This window comes from Papio anubis, chromosome 13 (genome assembly GCF_008728515.1).
Source record: "Papio anubis isolate 15944 chromosome 13, Panubis1.0, whole genome shotgun sequence".
NCBI lineage: Eukaryota > Metazoa > Chordata > Mammalia > Primates > Cercopithecidae > Papio > Papio anubis.
Window position 1 is genome coordinate 54,897,183 of NC_044988.1, and position 22,394 is coordinate 54,919,576.

A 22,394-nucleotide genomic window follows, 5' to 3' on the forward strand; every position below is an offset into this window, starting at 1 on the left:
CCAGATTGCTTGAGGTCCACTCCAGACCCTATTTGCCTGGGTATCATGGCAGGCAGAGGCTGCAGAAGATAGAATATTTCTGAACAGCGAGTGTACCTGTCTGATTTTTGCTTTGAAGCTTCCTCTCAGGGGTGTACTCCACCCCTGTGAGGTGTGGGTGTCAGACTGCCCCTAAGTGGGGGATGTCTCCCAGTTAGCTGGGCTTCCAGGGGTCAGGGACCCACTTACAGGCAGCTCCGTCCCTTCTCAGATCTCAGCCTCCGTGCTGGGAGATCCACTGCTCTCTCTTCAAAGCTGTCAGGACAGAGCCGCTCTGCGCCTGCAGAGGTTTCCCTGCTGCTTTGTTGTTGTTGTTGTTGTTGCTATGTAGCTGTGCCCTGTCCCCAGAGGTGGGAGTCTACAGAGACAGGCAGGTTTCCTTGAGCGAGCTCCACCCAGTTGGAGCTTCCCCAGCAGCTTGTTTACCTACTTAAGCCTCAGCAATGGTGGCGCCTCCCCCAGCCTCGCTGCCGCCGTAGATCACAGACTGCTAGCAGCAATGAGGGAGGCTCCGGGCGTGGGACCCTCCCGCCAGGTGTGGGATATGATCTCCTGGTGTGCCTGTTTGCTTAAAGCGCATTATTGGGGTGGGAGTTGTCTTTCGATTTTCCAGGTGTTGTGTGTCTCAGTTCCCCTGGCTAGAAAGGGATTCTTCCCCTTGCGCCTCTGTGTGAGCGATGCTCTCGCCTCTGCTTCAGCTCTGGCTGGTCGGGTTGCAACAGCTGACCAGCACCGACGCCCGCACTCCCAGTGAGATGTAGAACCCAGTACCTCAGTTGGAAATGCAGAAATCACCGGTCTTCTGTGTCGCTGGCGCTGGGAGTTGGAGACTGGAGCTGTTCCTATTCGGCCATCTTGCTCCGCCCCCCCGCAACTCCATTTTCTATAGTGGGTGAGCACTCTTATTATTTAACTACATTATTATTATTATTGCAATTACTTTCCAGTTTATTTTCTCTTTAGCTCCATATTCCAGTTTCATAAGTGGCACTGGACATTTAAATTTCAAGCACAGTTTTGCCTATTTAAATAATCTATAATTACTTAATATATATAGTACGATATAAACATTATATTGTATAATAGCTGTTATACTGTATTTTTATTTGTGTTATTTTTATTGTTATATTGTTATTTTTATCGTTTGGTGTTGGCTTTTTACAAATATTTTTCTGTTCAATAACTGCAAACTCTGTGTTTTCCATCAGCAACATTTTAGCCAAATGCCTATCACTTTGAAAAACTAGAAAGAAGTCCTGACAAGGAAGATAAGTATATTCTATTTAGTACCAAATATACCTTCTAAAATTACAAAATAACTATTTTGTCAGGTCTATGTAACACAACTGGAGGCACCTTTCATGGTCAGTTTGCTACATTTTGGCTCTTCAGAATTTGGTATTGAAGAGCTCCTCACCCTTCTTTAAACAGGTAAACTTAAAACACACAGGCAGACACACAGGGACTTGAGGAGACATACCGAACCAGGTATTAAACCTGTCTAGCAGGTTAGCAGAGGCAAAGAAAGGTTAAAATTATGCCACAGGCACATAAAACACTTTCAACATTTGGCTGTCCTAAAATACTCAGTTTAGGCATCCCACTATATCTGTGTGAAGTATCAGCCTTTATTGATTATTTGGAGGAATGTTCTGGAAAGTAGATAAATTATTTTCCATGTTGGTTCACTTTGCCCCCATAAGTCATCAATCTAAAAACAGAAATAAGAAGAACCACTCCATGTAAAAACAGAATGACTTGCCCCAGAATTGGGACATTCATTTTAAAAGTGGGAAAGTTACAGAGGTGTTAGAGATCTGTCCAATAGATACTGAAGCCAGTCAATAGCAGAATTGGGCAAGAACACAGCTCAGGTAAACTCTTTCTACATTCCAGTATTTCTCAGTCGTATTCTCCAGGACTGCAAGTTTTTTCTTATGAAATTTTCTGTCTTAAGAAACTGAAGCAGTGTTTTAGTAACTTGTCTATAAGTTGTAAAAATATTACTACAGAATAAAAGTTTTAACTTTATAACTGAGATAATTCAACATGAAAGCAATTGTCAGATGTAAAGCAATCAAAGAATATTCCTCAAAATTCAAGAAATTGCATGTTGGATCACACTATGGGACACTATTCTCTCCCTTCACTCACAAGTTGATTAGTAAGTGTCTTTAATCATTCCATGCCATGAGTCCTGTTCCACTGTCCCCAGCTCACATCCTCCATGAATAGAGGCTTTCCTACTGCCTCTTTTTCTTCAAAAGTTACCCTGAGTAGGGGCTTGGCACATAGCTCACAAAAAGGTGTCTTAAAGGAAACTAAAACCCTGTAGGAGATTTGTAAAATATTTCCCTTCCAATTCAATAAGCATTATGCACTGTCTACCACGTGCAATGTAATTTCTTAGGACTGCAAAACTCATGATTGTAATAATTAACATTCTGGCATGAGTGCACTTACAACCTAGAAGGGGAAACAGACAAGAAAAGTTCTAATATGACACTGGCTGCAACATGTGTTGTCATTGCAACTGCAGCTCAGATGTTAGAAACTGATTACCTGGCTAACATTCAAACTGTTTGGTGTTTCTTTTACTTTCCATTTTTATCTGTTTTTAAGATCAATAAATGATATAAAATACCAATAGTAGAGAAGTTTTCAAATGTTTACATTTTAATCTTCTACATAAAAGTAAATTTCAAGATCTTCACAGTGTCTCAAACACATTAAGCAGGTGTTCAATTATGTGTTTAATGAATAAATAATTGAATGTGATACAAAATTCGGGATTGTCAAACTGCATGCCTGGAAGCTGATTTTGACTTAAGGATAATCAAGGACTGAATAGCTTTAATAAATTCCAGATTCTCGGTTTCAGGGATTAAAGAAGGGAGTAGTAATGGGGTAGAACACAAATTGATTACTTCTCAGAGGAAGATGCACTGGGCTGTCACTCAGTCAATCTGTGTAAGCCCTGGAAAGTCCTTCCTACCACTTTCTGATTACCTGGAGATACCTATTAGTCAGGAAACTAGTGGGGCTCCCTTCTTTTGGAAGCAGTGCAGGATACAGCCCTTACTGAGCCTGCTGATCTTCAGAAAAAAATCATTGCTGCCTCTGCGTGACAGTGTTCTTACACAGAGAAGGAAAAGAGCATTGAAGCAGCAGTGTAAGAATGATGTCCACACAACAGCCAAAGTTCTCAGCTAAGCTTGCTTGTTGTTGTTCTCACTGAAGACTGGCTAAAACCAAACAGGCCTTGAATAATGACAACATACAAATCAATTTTTTATCCTTAATGTATTTTGTTAAGAAAATATAAATTTGAAACTTAATAGTCAAATTTATTTTAAGCATGTGATAAGGAGACGTGGGATTAGTAATTTCAAAAAACCAATAGAATTGGTTAAAAATTCAACCCCCTCGTTGTTTTCATACGGCGGTTTTCAAATTTGTATAAGACATTTATCACTAAACCTTTGCATTTAATGAATACCATTATATAGATAAAATTAATTTTGTATGTCAAGGATGCAATAATGAAGAGCTACATTTCAAACATGACTTTGAATTTACCTAAGGTAAATCCATTATTTTACCCTCCAATTACTAGATAATTGACTTTTTAGCCGTGGTATAATTGATATCCTCATAAAAGACTTTCCATTAACCAATTTTAGAATAAAGCTACTGTAATACTTCTATACAGGATTTGATTTTCTCACTTAAATGCCTTTTCAGCTGCAAAATGCCTTTGCTTTCAGAGCACCTCTGTTTCATGAACTGTTACAAGGTAAAAAGTTTTTATGTGAACATTCTCTTGCTTAACCTTTCCCTGATACTGACATCAATGATTACCCCACTGAAAAATTACATCAAATGTTTGCATTTGAGAAGTCAATTTTCCCCCAGAGATTGGAGGGGAGAGGAGGAATTTAGAGTTGGGAAGTCAAAGATAGAGTGGGATTTGCTGAGAATACTCTAGGATATTATCAGTAGAAATAGGAAATTGCTTTTCACCATTATTACAGACACATCCTACAAAATCCTGAATCATCAGGAACACAAAGTAAAGGGGGTCAATTGTGGTGATGATTCTACTTATCACTGCTGGTTAGAAAGAAGTACTTTCACATGTATTTTTATACAATTAAGGACTGAGTTTATTTTTAAATGTTGGAGAAGGTGGCTTACTATCAGCCCACACAGTTTAGTCTTGATGAATCTTAATCAAGTTTTCCTCGCAAGACAGCGTGGGCTTTGCAATTCTTTTTGACTACTCAAATAGATGAGTGGCCTAAAGAAAAGCAGGAATAGGCGCAAATAGAAGACCTGCATGCCACAGTGGTGGCATATGGCTTTTAAATAAGGGCAATATCTTGGAAGTAACTACAGCACATGGCAGAGACTGGTGAAGTTTGAACTGACGGACAGCACATAGCAAGGGTAGATGTCTTCCCGCCCTGGTGTGGCTTGGGTGTCACAGGGAGAGATATGCAAGGCTGTTTTCTAAACTCCCACTGAAAAGATAGATACTTGGTCCTCCTGTTCTAAGCAAGAGCTCAAAATGAAAAGGAAAACAACTTCAGTTCTCATATTAAATTTGAGCTATGGTGCCATAGAGAAGCTGATATTTCCAGGAAGAGTTACAACAGCAGCAAAAACGGCCATTTGCTTCTAACTTTGAAAGAGTGACAGCCCACCAGGGTCTCAGTCTGGCCCACCTACCTGCAGCTCTCAGCTTTTTGCACAAAATAGCAGCTTCTTACCATTCTGTGACTTTTAACAAAAAAAGTGCAGTCTTGAAGAGGTTTCTTGGTGTAACATTAGCAGTTAATCAGATAATTGCTAAACCTCTTGCCAATAGCCTGCAGCCATTCACTGTTCTGAATAATAAGTGGATTATTAATTTCTTCATTCTAGCCCTGAGCCCCTGCTTCTGCTCCCGTGGCTGCTTCTCGAATCCCTGCTGTGTCAGCAGCCTCACTCAGATGCTTGGGCTTTCTATCTTTCACATAAACCAGGATGCAAATTGTTGCTTGTAGACCCCACAGGTAAATCCCTTCTAGCATTTAGAATGCAGAGATTGTGAACTCCTTTTTTTCCTCTAGGAAATTTGCTTTCAATTGTTCCCAGGTTATCAGAATCAGACCACAGTAGAAGAAGACAGCTGATACTGTCCATTTCTACAACAACCATGATTGTCTGGCATGAAAGAGGCAGCCCAATTTGCATAGTGTCTGGGTAGCAGTAAGGTTGATTCCTCATTTCACTGTGAATCCCTTAATTGAGCAGCTATTGATGATAAGAATTGCAATAGATGCTAGAGGAGATACAAAATAAGATAGTGATCCCTGTGCTGCACATATTACTGCCTTGTAGAGGGAAGAGATCCCTACATAACTAAAATGTAAGCAAAAATTAGATAAGTGCAAAAGAGAAGTAAAGAAAACTGTACTACAAGAAATTCTGAGAAGGGGAATTCACAGCCTGTTGTTTGCGTGCCGCAGCAAAAGTGTCATGCAAAGGGTTGTGTTTGAAGCCAGGAGATAAGCAGCATGGACTGGACAGGAAAGATGAGAAAGATACTCTAGGGAGACAGGAGAACTGACATCAACTGAAGCCTTCCATGGGTTCAAGCACTAATCGAGTTTTTTGTGTGTACTAGGCACTGTACTGGACTCTGGAAATACAAGGATAAATCAGCCACAGTCCCAGCCTTACTGAAGAGACAGACAATGAGGTAATTTTTATAGTACCACGTGATACCTGCACGTTATGCACATGTACCCTACAACTTAAAGTATAATAATAATAAATAAATTAAAAATTTTAAAAAAAAAAAAAAGAAATAGGCTCAAAGCAGAGCAGTATTTTTGACTAATGCATGGAAAGGAAGAGAAAATGAGCATGGAAAAATAATGTAGGGTCATAGTGAAAGGCCACAAAAGCCAGGGTAAGGAATAACAACTCAGGAGCAGGATGTGGAATTGAGAAAGGAAAGGAAAGGAAAAAGGAAAGGAAAAAGGAAAGGAAAAAGGAAAGGAAAAAGGAAAGGAAAAAGGAAAGGAAAAAGGAAAAAGGAAAGGAAAGGAAAGGAAAGGAAAGGAAAGGAAAGGAGAAAGCAAGCAAGCAGATTCATGAAATAAATATTTCACAGGGACATTCAGTGGGGGGTGATGGTGAAGGAGAATAAAAGAACTTCTAAGGTGTCTTAGAAGTTTCTTCAACATAACTTTTGTAAAACCAAGCCCTAAATGGTACTCTTCAAAAATATTAGGAGTTACTCTTAAGATTTCCCAAATTAAGCAAAAGAGGGGCAGAAGGATGGAGAATAATTCTTATATGAAAAACTACAGCTGGAAGTCAAGCAATTAACTTACTGATATGTAGAGCTAAAAAATAGTTTCAAAATCTATTAAGTCACTTCTTCATGTTTCAACTAACAATATAAACTCAAAAGCGGGTAAATGGCTTTTCCAGAGTTATACAGTTGAGAATTGCTAAGACTAGATCCTAGAACAATTTCCGATTCCAATTCAGGGCCCATCCTTGTCATGGTTCTATTGTGCAATTTGATCTTACGTAAGGGTGACAACCAAGACCTCTGCACCAAAAGCAATATTCTGGCTTCTTTGGCAATCATCCTAGCAGTCTGGCTGCCATCCATCTGTTCTCCTTTTCTCCAGTCTTAACCCACTTCACCAGGCTACTAAAGTGATCTTTCTGAACAATAATCTGATCACATAATTCCCCTTCAGAAAGTCCTTTAGTAGACCTTTAATCTATATTGAATCAAGTCCAAATGGGCTGGCCAGTGCCTAGCCCCAGTGATCACACCCCCACCCTACACTTTACTGGACTAGACCTCTCATCTTCATACCTGATTTAGCCAGACAGTTTAGCAAACATCCCAGGACAGTCCATGTCTTTATGGCTCTACTGAGACTGTGTTCTCTGCTTGGACTCCTTTTACAAATAGAAAACAGACACAGGAGAGAGTTAGAGGTTCCCTGATAAAGAGCTATACTGAATATAGCAGAACACAGAAGAGGGAGGAGCTTTTTTTCTACTTGTCATGGTTAGGAAATGTTTCCTACGAACAGTCTGAGAGTCTTAGTGATGATGAGGTGTTTGACAGATGAATAAAATGGGCTCAGGATTTATAGCTGCTTTTGCACCCTAATGGCAGATTAGTTGTGACACAGAATACATGGCCTGCAAAGCCAAAAATATTATCTGCCCCTTTACAGAAAAGGTTTGCCAATCACTTTCTAGACTGTAAGTTCCTTGAGGTCAGGGACAATTTATTTTCTATACTTCTAACTTTAGTGTTTAGCATATAATAGATACTCAGCAAACGTTATTTGAATACATGAATCTTTTTAAAATGGAAATACTTTGCATATTTTACAGGTAAAAAGGCAAAGAGGCAAATGGAAAATTTTAAAGAAAGTCTCTTCAAAAATGTTTAAATTGAAAAAATATACTTACATTAGCTGGGTCAGCTCTTTCAATTAATATGGAACCTCAACTATATGCAGTAATTAATTTTCCCCTGGCTCTGTACAGCTGAGATTTTGCTTATCAGTGTTAGCATTGAATTTTTATGGAAGGACTCAAGTGCAAAGGTTCAATGAATGTGAGGTAGAAAAGTCCCCAAAGACGGCAAACTCTCTGCACCTATTTTCATAGCCAGCAGTGCCAGAATTGAGTAAGAAGAGTCAAAAGCTCTCCACAATCAAAGACCTCAGGAGAAGCCACCCACCTCATGGATGACATACTCTGCCTGCATATCTGATCATTTGTCTGAATGTCTCTAATGCAATGGCCAGCCCTGTACAGCCTGGAGCATGAATTTATCAAAAGGAAATTGGTTCCTAAATGTAAAACTCAATACATCAAAATCTACCAGGCAGACCAGAGAGAGACAGAAAGTAGATTTAATATTGCATTTGGCCATTATAGCCTCAATCCATCTGCCATCATTTACCTGAAGGCCTTCAGGGCAGCAGACGTGATAAGCAAAACTTTATTCCCCTGATGAATTTTTCAGGGCCACCCTTAATATTGAAGCTTTCAAGATGAGGAATGATTACATTTGACTGGTCCTCAAAGAGCTTTGTCACTAAACAGTCAGCATCTATGGGCAGGACTGCTGGAAAGGACTTTCAACCTAGTGCAAGCCATTCAGTCAACAAAATGTATTGGGCCAGAAGTCTAAGTTAGGCGTTTCAGGATATAAAAGATAGTATGGTAATAGTCCTTGCTCTTGGATAATCCATATAGGAAATGGAGAAAACAGATATAGAAGAAAAATATAGGTAAAGTCATATAGCCTAAGAATGAGTACAGATGAAGGAACTGCAGGTATCAGAGCTCTGGGGAGGAGGACAGGGTTATTTAGAACATTCTCCATGAAGAAGACAGAGTTTAAAGGGTCATCTGAAAATGGCAAAGGTTAGTAGAGAAGAATGCAAGAAGGAAACTACAAATTGATGAGCCTAGTCCGAAATCTATGGCAGGGGGTAATAAGATGAAAGTGGTGAGATGTGGGCAGTTAATTAATTGCAAACAGTCCTTGAATCATGACATGAGAAGCACAGACTTTATAATAAGAATGTCTTACAGTTAAAGCAATGCTACCTTGCAAATTATTTTTACATGCATTATTTTCTCACAATAACCTTCTTCCTATAGATTGAAATCCTCCCTTACTGTTCCTCCCCCAGTACACCTCATCCTCAGTACTTCATCCACCTAACCTTCAAATACATGTTGAAGTGTCACCACTTCTGGGAAATAGTTTCCTGATTCCCAGACTAGATCAGATCCCCATCTTCCCACAATTTATTCTCAGAATACCATGTAAAATTCCCAAGGAAGACAATCCAGGGATGGGATGGTGGCTTTGTTTCCCAAACTTCCCAGGGACTCAGGCCCTCTCTGGTCTTTTGTTCTACTGTGGCTTAAGGAATTTCCCTCATTCTCATGATCCAAAATGCAGCTCTGACCATTGTCCACATTCCAATCAGCAGGACAGAGGAAAGGGACTAAAACTAGAGACAAACGATATCCATCAGGTATCTAGAAACTGCCACATGTATTTTCATATTTATCCTGTTGATCAGAACTTAGTTACATGATCACACTTCACTGCCAAAAAAAGAAAAAAAAGAAAAAAAGGTTGGCTGATGTTTTCTGCATACAGCTTCAAATTCTCTTAGGTGAATGATGAGAAAAACAAATATTAGGCAACAGTTAGTAGTCCATTCCACAAGGCCAACACTTGACAAGCAGATTTCACTTGATGGCAAATCTATATTCCCAGATTCTTTCATTGGTCCATTTGCTTCAGCCGGTTATAGTATCTTGTCCAGAAAAGAGTTGAATTTAGTTTGCTCACCTAGGCATCCAAAGCATCTAGCACAGTGTCTGGTTTTTTTGTTTTGGTTTTGGGGTTTTTTTCAGACTAGCTTACAAAAAAAAAAGTTTGTTGAATCAATGTTGGTAACACGTCATATGCCAATTTTACAGAAGAAAATGTTGAGTATCCTTTATTCTTCAGGTTTGTGAAAGTAACGGATATAAAAGAACGAATAAAGTCATTTTGTGATGGTGAAAGCACTTCTGAATTTTAACTTAGTGCTATCTTTCAGACACTACACTACTCTCTAAATTGTATGTGATTGATCATGTACAAAATGTGACTTCCCAGCAATTTCTTCATCTGAATAAGAGAAAGCACTGCACAATAGAGGAATGCTTTTCTGAGTGTGGGAAATGGTACAGAGGGTGCGGAATGGGGAGATGAGACCAACTCCTGGAATCTTCAAGTCATACTAATAAAATCACAAGGTTATATGATCCCTTAGAAGACATCTAACCCAATAACCACCATGAGAATCACCTGAGAAAAATGTTAAATCACCCTTACTCTCTAAGCCCTAAAGCCTAGTGAATCATCATCTTCAAACATGGGTCTAAGTAAAAATTTCCAAAGATGCCTGCTTCAGACTGGCTATTAGCGTCCCCCACAAAATTCATATGTTGAAATTGTAACCACCAAGGTGATGGTATTAGTAGGTGGGGCTTTCAGGAGGTAAGCAGGTCATGAGTGAAAAGCCCTCACAAATAAAATTAGTGCCCTCATAAAAGGGACTTCAGAAAGCTCCTTTAACCCTTTTGTCTTATGAGGACATGGCAAAGAAAAAAAAAAAAGACAGCTGTCTATGAAACAGGAAGAAGGCCTTCACCAGACACTGAGTCTGCCCACTCCTTAATCTTGGACTTCCCACCTTCAGAACTATGAGAAATAAATTTTGTTGTATATAAGCTACCAGTTTATGGTATTTTGTAGTAGCCAGAACAGACCAAGACAATGACTAGGTTACTTTTGTTCACAATTAAACCTGAAAACACTAAAATAATTCAACAACACCTCTCCCAACTCAATTCTATATTTAAATTCACTACAAAACTAGTTCTAATAGTTTATGGCTTGCTTTATGGCAGACATCCAAACTGGAGAGGAAACATTCTATTTTCTCCTTCCATAGCATCCTAAGGGAAGTTCAGCACATCTCAGGGGTATTATGGCTAGACTAGATATAGGCTTTAGTCCCTACAGACCTGAGTTCAGCCTGGATTTCCAGTTATTAGGCATGAGTCCTTGGGAAAATTTTTTAAACTTTCCAAGCTTCAGTTTTCTCACTTTCTCATCTGTAAAATGAGGGTTATTATAGTACAAACTCAGTAGGTTTGGGTTTTTGGGTTTTTTTTTTTTTTTGGTATCAAAATATGTAAACCATTTAGACAAATTGCAGATATTATTTCTTCCAATTTTTTAGAGCAACTATACCTAGTGTCAATTATATTTTTGTAGGAGTTAACTGAGAAATATCCTAAAAGGTTTGCAAAAATCTCATAAGTCATAAGGAAAAGGAATCTACGTAAACAGTGTGAAAGAGACAAGAAATGTTTATCATCATGTAAATGGGGAAATATACACTTGACTGGTTTGGATCCATTTTTTTATCTTTATGCTAATGTCAAGTGTCTGATATCTATGTATATTTGTGGACTTTTCATCAAGTCACAACAGACTTTTTTTCTTGATTAATTTGCCTGTGGAAAAGTGGTGACTTTTTAAAGTTAGACAATGCAATTTTTCTTGTCAAAATGTTTTAAAACCACAGAGAAGCTCTATGAAATAGGAGGTTCTTTATATTTATAATGAATTTAGACTTTCAAGATCCAGGACCAGCTAATTCTTCTTAATTTCCTGTTTCCTATTGTCAACCAAAGATGAACCAGTACTAATGACCATGTTTTAAATGTAATCCGCAAATACTCAACAGATAGTTTAACAGCAACTTAGAACATGAATGCTAGGGGACAAATTATACCCTGCAAGCTGAGCTACTATCTATTATTCTTGGTGAGTGCAGCCAAAAAAAAATGTGTTATTGGCACCAAATGAAATAAAAGAATAGAGCTTCACGATAATACCTGGCAGAGGGGGGGCGATGGGAGAGGGTGTCTTTCACAACTCCCGTGGCAGTGTACTGAAACAGAAAAGTACTAAGGGAAGACAGTACAGGAAGATTAAATATGATCTTGAACAGTGATATCCCCAGAGATCTTAGGCTTTTTATTCTTCCAGACCTAAAAATTGTCAGGATTTTGAGTAAATCACAAAAGCAATTGTCATCGAGAGCATTCACAGCTGCTCAAACAACTATTTTAAGGCGAGGGAAGCTGGCAGGCAAAGTGAGCATTGCAGTAGGGAGTCAGTGAAATGAATAAGTATGGAGAATATAAAACACTGTTAAAAAGTAAGAGCTGCCACATTTGAGGCAATTCGGCCTCGGTGTTTACATTTATATAGAAGGCTGTTTATGGGATTGTCACAATGTATGCTTTTACCATTTTAATGCATAATGGTGTTGCCATTGAGGGTACTAGGAAGAAAATGATAGACCAGTTTCCAAGACAGACTCCAGGTTTAACTCCATCATAATTTCTCAAATGCCTCAGACAGAGTTGAAAATTTTGTAGAGGAAAGTTCTGAATGACTAACGACCTCTAAGCTAAAAAGAAAATCAGAATTTAAAAATGATGACGCTGAAAGCAATAAAAAGGATACACATAGACTCCAGACTTCTGCCTCCCATCCCTGTTCAGAAACCATACTCGCAAACTAAAGAAACTGAACTCAGTCTCCCCACTGATGTGATGGACATTCATCTGTAGTCATAAACATTTGGCAAAGCTGAAGTCAGTAGTGATTTTATTATAACATTAATTCACTTATCCAAATGGGATTACACACTGTGGTATTCCTTTAGAAGTTATACTAAATATTATAAGCAACATGTTTAGCTGTGTATTGATGTTCACTAACCTTTTGTGGCTTTAATTTCTAATATAAATTCCTATTAAAATTGATAGTTCACTCTGGGTTTATTGTAGATGGGGAATAAAGTTACCTTTAAAAAAAAAATCTACTTCAAGGACATTTATGCTATAGTTGACTTTACAACAAGGGAAATAATATGGGTAATGAATAATATTCTGACATGATCAGCATTTTAATATGTGAACCAAAGCAAGATCAAAATATTAGATAGCTCAATGGCAATTTATTTTAACCACTTCTTTATTCATTTGACAAGTATTTACTGAATACCCATTTTGGACCATTTACTGGGGATACATCACTGAATGAGGATGTCCTGTGCACTCCATCACGTTGCTCAGAGTCTATTAAGGGAATCAGAGATCAAATAACTACAATAGGAGCCTGTTTTTGTTTTGTTCTTGGCAGCTTTGTTGAAGCATAATTGACATGCAATAAACTTCTGACACATGTATATACCAATGAGAATATCACTATACACTCAAGATAGTGAACACATCCATCACTTCAAAGTTTTCTCATGTTCTTTTGTAATCCTTCCTTCCTGAGTCTCCCCATATGCCTTCCCTCCAGGCAACCGCTGATCTGTTCTCTATCACTACAGGTTAGTTGGCATTTTTTAAAGTTGTAGAAATGAAATCATATAGTATGTATTTTTATTCAGATGGCTTCTTTCACTCAGCGTAACTATTTTAAAATTCATCCATATCGTTGTATATGTCAACAGCTTGTTCTTTGTATTGCCAGATAGTATTCCGTTGTTTGAATGTCCCACAATTTGCTATTCTGTTGACCTGCAGTGGATATCTGAGTTGCTTCCAGGTTTTAGCTACTACAAATAAAGCTTCTACAAAGAAGCCTGAGTTTTAATTATACATGGGTTATAAGTGGACATGAGAAGAAATGGAGTTCAGACCAGAGGGAAAATCAAGTGGCTGTACTTTGGAATAAGCCTAACACTTCAGATAAGAGGTAGGGGGATTTTGCTTTCAATCATCTTCCTTGTTTTTGGCAGGTACAGGGATAGGCTAACCTAAAGACACAAAGAGAGGTTAATAGGTACTTTACGAAGCCTTCTCAGAGAGTCCACATTCACAGAAACTATCTGCACGCTGTAAAGGCATGGGAATCTACCTTCTGTTTCTTGAAGAGAATGAATGCTTTGATCTGTGTATATTTGCTGCTCTCTTGAGTATAGCCACTTATCAGCTTTATCTAGGCTGATGTCATCAGAAACCAGGTCACTAAATCAACCTCCATTGCAGTACCTAGCACACTGGATCCACTTAGTAAATATTAGTGGAAGGAAAAAAAGAGGGAAAGGGGGAAGAGGGTGAAGGAGAGATTACATAATGGTAAAATCAATGAAGATGGAGGTATACTAAATAAAAATCTTTCGGTTATTTATTTTGGCTAGCAGCATGGATAAAATCAGACAAATGCTATAAATACTTGCATAATGCTAAAAACATTTTATGATCATTTCTATGATCTCGAAATAAGAGGAAAACCCCATGGGCAAGAGGGCCTTCTTGGTGGAATACCAGTTTGTTCACACCTCCATTAGCACCTTTTTCTCTTCACTTTTCATTAAATAACAAAATGCTTTAATTTTGTCTATGAAAGAATCTCTGATTGGTTTAATTGACGAGAGATTCCTTTCTCTTTAAGTCCACGCTACTTTGTCCCCCACCTCCTTCTTCTATGGTCCTTATCCCATTAAGCCTTGTACTATTAGTAGTCATGTATTTATTATTATCTATCTTACTAAACTGTAATATCCTTAAGGAATCTGTCTTATTCATCTCTGTATTTTATCTAGAGGCTTTCAGAATGACTTGAAAATAGTAGGGGCTTAATAGATGTTTGTGATTAAATAAATAGATTAACAAATAAAAGAATGAAAATGTTCTAGTGTTTGCATCATGTGAAAGGCAGGAAGAAAGATGCTTTCCTTATATCTCAGCAACTGTTTCTAATCTAATGTGAGAAAGCCCCACCAACATTATACACACTCTGGGAGAAAAGCTATGGGTAAGTAAATGCTATTGAAGTAGAAATGTGATTTTAATATAGCAAGTTATAAGCTACCAACTCTTTGGTTGTAATTAATCCGGGTAATTAGCCAATTCCCTAGGAGGATCCTGAATGATAAAAAGAAACATAGGTCAGGCAAGTTTTGATGGGAAGAAATGCAAGGCAGAAGAGCCCTAGTGCATCTGTAAAGACAATGAAGACCTCTGGCAGAAAATAGATTTTTGACTCCTGGATTTAGATTTAGAATGTGATGTGCATTTTCATACAGTACATTTTCTCTAATATGACCCAATACTCTCAGTTGTTGACTAGTGCTGGGTAGAACAGGAATCTTGGCCCTCCCTTTAGGTACTAGGGCAGTAGGAGAATGTGTTTATGTTCTCGGAGGTTTGATCACATTATTGACTGACATTGAGTGTACTGTGGAGGACATCCCTTAAAACCTTGTACTTATATTCATGAAGTTGTATTTCTTCTACTCTGTAATTATATCATTATGCTTTTAGACTTGAAAACTGGACTCTAGATTTATCTCAATTATTTAAATTGGGATGTACTCATTGCTCAAGAACACCCAACTCATGTTTGGAAAAATTTAAAAGCTCCCACATTTCTACTCTATTATATATTATGATCATATTATCCACTTCTACATAGACAAAATAAAGCAGAAAGCTAGCAGAAATTATCTATAGGAGAGAAATAATCTACTACAGTAGAAAATGAAGACAATAGAATACAGTATTCATATACTTTTTTTTCTTAATCTAGCAAACAAATATCAATTCTCTGCTTAGTTTACCTGTATGTACACAGCTAGAATAAGAATTCTAATTTAAGGAAATAAAGCCATCAGTAGAACTGTTTCTTAACCAACCAGTATGCATTAAGCTGTTGTAGAGCAATGTACCAGGCACTGTGCCACACCTTGCTTTGCTTTAGCTGAGACCATGCAATTCAAGTTTTCCATCCTCTATATCAAGTCTAATAATTGCTTTTGTTTTGTATTCTTTTTCTCACATATTTCAACTTTACTAATTGGTGACGAAAACCACAGAATACTACAAATGAGATCTATTAGTTGCACCATTTTATTAATAGCATTTAACTTTGGCTGTTAAACTATTAACATATAATAAAAAGCTGCAATACTGCATTAGCAGGGTAAATGCATTCTAGTGACTAATAACAAACCATTCACAATTTACTAGGAGCTCAATTTAACCCAAATTATATTGTTAACAATATGCCTGGTTTACTCACATGAAATTTAAAAAAGCACTCTCAAGAATTAACATAAAATACCTTATGCTGTTTATGTACACTATAACTCAGATAGAATGGGTAATATAAATTCCCAAAATTAACGCTTAAGCCAGTCTCTTCAGAATAGCTATCAATGTACAGCCTTACAAAATATATGCCCATCTCTTTCATTTTATCTATATGTCTCCATTTGTACTTGGGTTTTATTTATGGTAGTAAAGTGAAATATATCATATTGTCCCTGTTTGGAGATATATGGCGTTTTATAGGCTCCATGGTCTACCTATAAAATTAACAGAGTTTGATTGTATCATTACAAGTAATTGTAGCAATAGTCTTAAAATAGAAAAACCCTAACAAAACCTTTTACTTTTCACAGAAATCCCCTCTACGCCATTTCTAGAGAACAATCATACAAAATGCTAACACTTGCTGTGTTCTCACTATGTGTTACTTTACACCCATGAATACTCATGAGGATTTACAAAGCAGATGCTGAGACAGAGTCATAGTATAATTTCTCTGTGATCTCCTAGCTAGTAATGGGCAGATACAGAGCCCAGAAGAGCATCCATGCCAGCGGCAGTGCTTACCCATTATACTTGACAGTCTTTCAGTATCTGTGGTTAGGCAGTCTCTGCTTAAGCAGTTATGAAGAGGGATGCTTATTTTCTCTCTAGGCCACCCATGGTATTTTTTAACATCTCCTGTTCAGCAAGCCCTTCCTCCCTTGAATCTGTATAATTGATATGTATATCTATTGGTCCTGGATCAACCTCTAAGAGCAGCTCAGAATAAATCAAATGCCTCTATTCATGACATACCCTCAAGTATATGAAAAGAGCAACCACATTTCCTTCACACCTCCTTTTTACAAACTAAACACTTACTAGTTCTGTCAACACTTTTTATTATGACATACTTCCCATTCTTACCACATTCTGATTGCTCTCCCCTAACTACAATTGTTTGTCAACAACAATTTTATGTTGTGGCACTAAAACTAAAAAACAGTATTTCAAATATGAGTTGACCATTAGAAATAGTACTAGGAGTCTACCCTCCCTTGTCCTTGTCTCTGGTACACCAAAGAACCTTAGCATTTCTGATTAAATGTTACTTCTGACTTTCTGTAAGCCATGAGCAAATCCATGAAATGCATAGCATAATAAGAATATGAATGTGTTCTTTATAGTCTGCTTTTATTAAATAATGAAGATAAAATCATGGCTTAATTTAAAGAACATACACTTCAAGATTAGTATTTACCAGTAAACCACTTGCCTAGTGATTGAGTGTAGATAGCTGCTTAGTCTTCCCATATTGGTGAACATCATTTTAGATCTAAGGACTTGAGAAGTTTAGACCAAATCCTGCATACACAGCAATAGTCAACTGTGGTACAGAATGTAATAGGCACCAGCTCATATTTCTGTCTCATTCTGACCTTAAAGTCAAGAAAATTATCTACATTACTGAATCAACTCTGTCCAAGCCTGTGCTTGAATATCATTCATATTAAAATTTTAAAAATAAACTATGTATTTATCTTAGTAAATTTTATCTTTTAGTTTAGTTGTGACCTCTGAATCCTTGCTTGGTTATCCAGGCATTAGCTCTCCCTCTCAGAGCAATGGTATCCTCAGATTTGATAGCATGCTATCTTTATCATTTTCAGGATCTGGTAAGAAGGGGGGAAGCAAGACAAATCTCACAGTTCTGGCTATGCCACTAAAGCAACTGTTGAGCCCAGCAAAGTCACCAGGGCACAGAACAGCACAGTAAGGGAAAAGGGAAAGAGCATCAGTACAGGATCTGGAGACCAACTGGAAATCTAACACCTAATCAGGCCACTAAAGACACTATCACCTTTGACTACATGTTCTCGGCCTCGGGCATCTCTAAGAAATTAGATTTCAAAAATCAGAAACCCAAGAAGAACATTCAAATCTTCTCAAGACGTAGTAAAAGGTTTATGATGCTCCTGAATAATGAACGGTAGTAATAATAATGGTCCTCATTATTAAGTGTTTACTCTTGGCCAGGCCCTTCATGTGAGATACTTCTTTAAATCCTACCAACACGCTGCTGAGGCAGATATTATTGTTATGCCTCTTTTACAAAAGAGAAAACTAAGCTACTTGCCCAGGATCCCGCAGATCAAAAGAGCAATCTCAGGATTTGCATCTAGCAGTCTATCTCCAGAACCTGCACTCTATGACATCTTCCATACTATTATTCCATCCTCTAATACAGAAAGCAATGTTCAGTTTCTATATTTTCTTCTGAAAATGGTTGCAACCATAGTTTTATGCTGATTTATTTTTGCAGTCTAAAGTATCTAGAACATTTACTTTAATTCTACGACCAAGTAAGCCTACTACTACCATCTTGAGTCTCTGAAAACTTCCTTCTTTAGCTTAATACCTGTATTTTTCTTTATGCAATTCAAGCTTTTTCATTTATCAATGTGCTAAGCATGTATCATGTTCTCATCATTATACTAAGAACCTGGGTAATGCTTAAGCTAAATCAGAAAGGTGTTTTGATTTGTTAACAAAAAGTCCTAATCACACATTCAACAGAGAAGACAAAATATCTAAACAAAATTGTTCTCAATGAATTATAAAATTATATATCTGATCTCTACTTAAAATAGGAGAGCCTAACTAGCAAACATACACATATTTATATGTCTAAAGTTACTCTGTATGTAGAAATAAAAGGGATCAGGAAAACTGCAGGTATCCTGCCAGGAAACTATCCTGTAATTATCTTTGAAACATTCGGTTATAATTTAAAATGCACTGCAAAGGATCCAAAGAAAAGAGCAAAACAAACTGAATTCTGCAATAGGTTGGTAGATTTGGTGACAGCTTCAACCCGATCCCCCCTGGCCATTAAATAAACAAAAAACAAGATTATATAAGAAACTTCCCAGCAAACACTTAAAGACATAATTGTCCAACCCTCTCAACTCGTCATGATTGGTTCCACTTACACTTCAGGGACTTTCTTATTGAATCAAATACTCCCTGATCACCAAAACTTCTGTTCTTGAGTCTGAAACTCATGAGGTTATTGGCAGCCAGAGAATCATCCAGAGCCTCATATGGCTGCCTAATGCTCCCCAAGCTCTTGTGATATAGCTGCAACCAAGAGAGAGCTGCAAGCCAAGCTGACAGCCTAACAGATCTAGCACTCTGCCAGCACCAGAGCAGCCCTGGCTCTCTCATGATTGCTTCTGGAGAAATTCCCCCAGAAATTCTTTTTTAAAAAAGTGCTATCCCTGTCCATTTAGGAATATATTAATGTGGAAGTTTTCGGAGATGTATGCATAGAAAGAGGAGGACATCAAGAGAACTAGGAAAAGCATTGGCATTTCCCTTAATGGTGGTAGGATACCTCTTCGTGACCAGCTGTGTCAATCTCAATGTGAACTTGCTCTTTCTAGGCTGTAGGGGATGTTTCCGTGCCCAGTATTGAGACTGCTCCACTACAAGTTGGCATTGTTCAATGTCCTTTACTTCCTCCTCTATTATTGACTTAGCTGCAGGGTCAACTCAGATTCTAAAAAGACTAAAAGGGTCCTTGTTGAAGAGTAAACATAAAACCTACAACAGCTTTCCAATGCACAGGACTGAGTTGTGGCTAGTTTCTACCCCTAAGCAGGATCAGTTGGCCCTGATAACCACCCTTGAGGAAAGCACTATCATGTGTCTCATGTTTCCAATAAAAACATTAAGACTCAGGGATGATAAAATTTTTGTTTAAGGTCACACAGTTACTAAGTGGATGGAGCAGAACTTGAATTTGACCTCACTAATGGCAGAGCTATATGACTTGAAGTAAAAATGCTCTCAATTTCCTACTTACTAGGATAAATGCTTAAGAAATCCAAATACAAATTGAATAGGCTTTCAAATGACAGCTTTTAACATTTTTTTACTTACAAGTAGCACAGAAAGGAACTATATAGGATATAAAGGTGGTTTCAGGTCTAGATTTTAGGAAATATTTTTGCTTTGTCAGTTTCTCAAACTTATTCTAACGATATATTACACTGTTTATTATCTACAAAGAGGATAAACAGGTAGAAAAATGTTTCTGACCCCTCACCAAAAGCAAATATAACCTCTTTTCCAAACTAGAAACCTTAGTCTGGACTTTGAATACTGATTTGGAAACAAGTTTTTTAAAGAATTAGCTCAAAGCAGCAGGTTTGTAGCTCATATGACACGAGATGATCAATGACCACATTAGCTACTAATCTAAGGCATAAAACATGCATGAGGCATTAGCATGGAAATCTAACACGTTCCCACCCCAGGTGGCAGTGGATTTCTAATCTGTTGTCCCATCTAATAGGAATAAACTTAAATAGCTTATTTAGAACTTCATTTACAAAGTTTATAATTAGAGTGATTTACTCAAAAGGCAAAGGAGGAAGGCAGATAGCTGGGTGGGGTGTTGAAATGTGAGGAAGAAAACAAAAGCCATTTTCAAAAAGCCAAACTCAACTTCTTAGTAAAAATGACTTTGCTTGTAATTTTGTCTTGAAGGACATTTACCATTCTTATGGAAGGAAATCTGGGTTAGGAAAAAGCATGAGTTCTAGAAGTTGAGTCTGGTTAGGGACCAATAGATAAATCCAGGACCCCGGGCAAGTTGTTTAATCACCCAAACAAAGGTTTCTACATTTTTAACATTTGAATAACAATTCCTGCTTTGCAAGGAATAAAATTTAACAAAAGCAAAGTGGTTAATACAGTGCCTAACACTTCGGAGGTACTGAATGACTATTGATTTCACCCCTTACAGGATTCACCAGCAAGTTCCAAGATACAAACAAGGTCTCCTCTTCCCGGTTCTGCAATAGCAGGTTCTGATCTAGTCACAGATTTTGAGATATTATTTTTCTCACCCACATTCAGTGCTGGGACAATAGTTGGATGAATTGTTCGATTTGATGTTATATAAAATACTGGATGAATGAGGTTCAGCTAATTTGAAACAAGCAGAGATACAGTTTTTCACTCTTCTCTCAGGTGACTCAAGTTTCTCTACATACCATTTTTGTGACCTGGCTTTAGGCTTGTCTCTAATTTTTGAAATGTCCAGGTCAAGAGTCCCAATGAAAATCCATATTCCTAAATATTTGTAATGCATGAAACACCTGACAAAATTTAAATGAATATTATAGGTTATCTCCTGTAATCCAGACAGAAGTACCTTCATAATGACGTGGAAGCCTAGATTCAAATTTATAATTGTGAGAGGACTTGGAGTTCTGTGACAAGACATAGTATCATGGGAAAAGCCAGCTCTTCCTTCTCTTTCCACCCCAGCTCTATCCTACAAAATGAGAGGACTTGCACACACGTGTGTGCTCCAATTAAGACAACTGTCTATGCATGTGGATCACTCATATCCAAGCTCCATCCCCACTGACCACCCTAAAACTATCCATCAAGCCCACTGGTACATCCAAAGACATCATGGTTGGTTCTTTCCCAGAGGAAATTCCTAAGGAAGAGGCCTCTGTGAGTTCTAGAACCAGGCTTAGGATTACTGAGGCTAGGAACTCCACGGTCTTAGGTACAAAAACACGTCCAGAAACAAGGGAGGCAGGCACCAGGTGGCCATAAGGACTCCAGGTGGCTCTGAGGACACATGCCCCATGTAGAAGGATAGGACCAGAGAACCAGATCAGAGCCTGTACTGCATGGAGCCCAAAACAAAGGTCTCTCTTGCCCTGGCTCAGTAAAACCTACTTGCTCAGTTGAGTTTACCTCCACATCATCCCAAGTGCCATCCTGAAGAACAGAGTGTTCACGTATTCATTGCAGGGGAACTCCATATCATCCATAAACGTGCTGCAAGGCAGATTGTCCTTCTGCAAGATAAAGTATGGACATCATTATTAACCTTTCTAATTTCCCTTTTTTTTTTTTAATTTTTTTTTATTTTTTTATTTTTTATTTTTTATTATTATACTTTAAGTTCTAGGGTACATGTGCATAACGTGCAGGTTTGTTACATATGTATACTTGTGCCATGTTGCTGTGCTGCACCCATCAACTCGTCAGCACCCAACTACTCATCATTTACATCAGCTATAACTCCCAATGCAATCCCTCCCCCCTCCCCCCTCCCCATAATAGGCCCCGGTGTGTGATGTCCCCCTTCCCGAGTCCAAGTGATCTCTTTGTTCAGTTCCCACCTATGAGTGAGAACATGCGGTGTTTGGTTTTCTGTTCTTGAAATTTCACTTTTATACACTAAACCAGTCCTGATAATTAACATGTTCCATCTTAAACAACTAGCTGGGCTAGTTTCCTATCAAGAGATAGTAAAAAATAACTTCAATTTTCTTCACAGAAATTTATGGAGACATACATATGTCATATATATGTACTTTAGGGATTCTTTTTCACAGAAAGAATTGTTCTAAGGTATTCTCATGCCCATCCTTATCATATAAAAGTATGTTCTGCCTCACATGTCTAATAATATTTGGCAATCTTAGCACTGCTAAAAGATTTTTCTGGGACACAGAAAGACATTTTACGAGTGGAATTAGGCCATAACACTCACTTTTTGAGGGTTGTGAATACAAGTTATAAGC

The 22,394-nt window shown here is 37.8% G+C and overlaps 1 long non-coding RNA gene across 1 annotated transcript; it reads right to left on the reverse strand.

Annotated features, from left to right (window-relative positions):
• Window positions 1-10,848: 10,848 nt before the first annotated feature.
• Window positions 10,849-21,743, reverse strand: LOC103878275. Its single transcript, XR_638388.4, has 3 exons — window positions 16,591-21,743; window positions 13,598-13,748; window positions 10,849-13,496 (listed from the first exon to the last, which is right to left on the reverse strand). It is a non-coding gene; the product is annotated as an uncharacterized LOC103878275 (long non-coding RNA).
• Window positions 21,744-22,394: the final 651 nt, after the last annotated feature.